Source organism: Tupaia chinensis, unplaced genomic scaffold, assembly GCF_000334495.1.
Source record: "Tupaia chinensis unplaced genomic scaffold, TupChi_1.0 Scaffold144356_1, whole genome shotgun sequence".
NCBI lineage: Eukaryota > Metazoa > Chordata > Mammalia > Scandentia > Tupaiidae > Tupaia > Tupaia belangeri.
The window spans coordinates 1-1,919 of NW_006204216.1; positions in this window are offsets into that span (position 1 = coordinate 1).

The window sequence follows — 1,919 nt, forward strand, 5'->3', positions numbered from 1 at the left end:
ATCTGCAGACTGAAACTATAAAATATGATGGGAAAAGAATCAAAGAAAGACTAAGTAAGTGGTGAGATGTACTAAGGCTTAATTTAGCTCAGCTATCATTTTTTTCCAAATTGATTTAAAGATTTCCAACATTTATTATAGAACCCTACAAATCTCTTTAGCACTTTTTTGTAATTGCTAGAGAGCACGTGTGCTTGCCAGAGAGACACAGAGATGGGGAAGGAGAAAGCACCCCTCATAGGGCACAGTCATGCTGGAATCCTTTGTCCTCCGTTTCCCCATCCTGTTGGGATTTGGGGCACTCACACACATAGATGCAACTGGAGTGTCTTTTAAGCCATCAGGGCCAAGATTCGAACTATAGTTGAACCACAAGGCTACAGAGCCAGCCCAGAATTTTTCATAGAAATCAATAAGCTGAATCTAAAGTTTATATAGAAAAGCAAAGAAATTAGAATAGGCAAAACAATTTTAGAAAGAAAAAAGTGAAAGACTCACTCTATCTAATTTCAAAATGTAGGAAGCTGCAGTAATCTGGACAGAGTGCTATAGCAAATGGCAACAGAACAGGGCCTCCAAGAGTGACCTAACGCACACAGTCAGATGGTTAAGATAAACTGCACTCTTGAACACACGGTGCTGGAACAATTGTATATACAATTATGCAAAAAGAAATAACCCCAACCATCCCCTCTCCAATATCTCACACCTTACACAGCAAGTTACCTAGAATGTAATCTAGACCTACATGTAAACCCAAAACTATTAACATAAAACTTGTAAAACACAGAGGAGATCATCTTTGTCACTCAGGATTAAATAATATTTCTTATGTACTACACCAAAAGAACTATCTCTAAAGAAAAAATGATACACTGGATTTCATCAAAACTAAAACCTTTGGCGTCTGGATGACAGTGACTGAGCCTGTACAAGTTATCTGGAAGACTGGCCACCTTCTGGGGTTGTAATCGTCATCTGTATTAATCATGGTAAGCACCAAATCCTCTGCCCCGTGCTCTTAACCACCTCTAGTCTCTGCTTCCCTGGCCACAGCATGGTGAGAATCCGTGCATGCTGGTGGCTCCCAAAGACACCTGTGTGGTAGGCAAACATGTTCTTAGATGGACCCCTAAGGCCCCAGCTCCTGGTATCCACACCCTGTGTAGTCCCCATCTTGGAGCATAAGCTGGGCCCTGTGGCTCCCTGATAACGAATACACACAGTGACACACTGGGATATGTCTCTGGTGATCACAGGGACTGCACATGAGGGAACTGGGCTTACCTGTCTCAGGTCAGCTGTCCACGCCAGGCTGGGAGCACAGACCCCTCAGGGAACACAGGCCACATGACCCTTCAATCCTTTTCCACCCGAGGGGTTTCTCCTCCAGACCTCACCCCCACAGTCCCTGCTGTGAGCAGGTTCAATATCAGTCACTCTCCAGAGAGAACTGTCACTGCCTGGGAGAGAGCACAGCCACCCCTGTGTAGACGGCCAGGGTGGGAGTCCGGGCACTTGGCCCTGTCGCACCCTGGTCTGCAGTTCCACGGGGCCCAGAGAGAGCACATGCTCACACGGAACAAGAAAAACACATACAGTGAGTTACCATTCATAGCTAGAGAGGCTGGTACAGCCCGGGCCTGAGCTCTTACAGGCAGCTCCCTCCTATCCCGGGAATGTGCATTTCCAGCACTTTCTATAGTTGTTCTTGAGAACTACATGTTCATCCCAGCAAGCACACTGTGGTGGACACTGTCAATATCTCTCTACTTTTCTCCAGGACAGGCTGCAGCCACCACTCCTGGAGAGCTTTGTTCTCTCTACACACACTAGTTAGGAAATTAATTCGTGTGTGGCAGACACCCAACAGCAGGGGTGAAGCAGGACAGATGCTGTTAAGTGTCTCCCATGACATG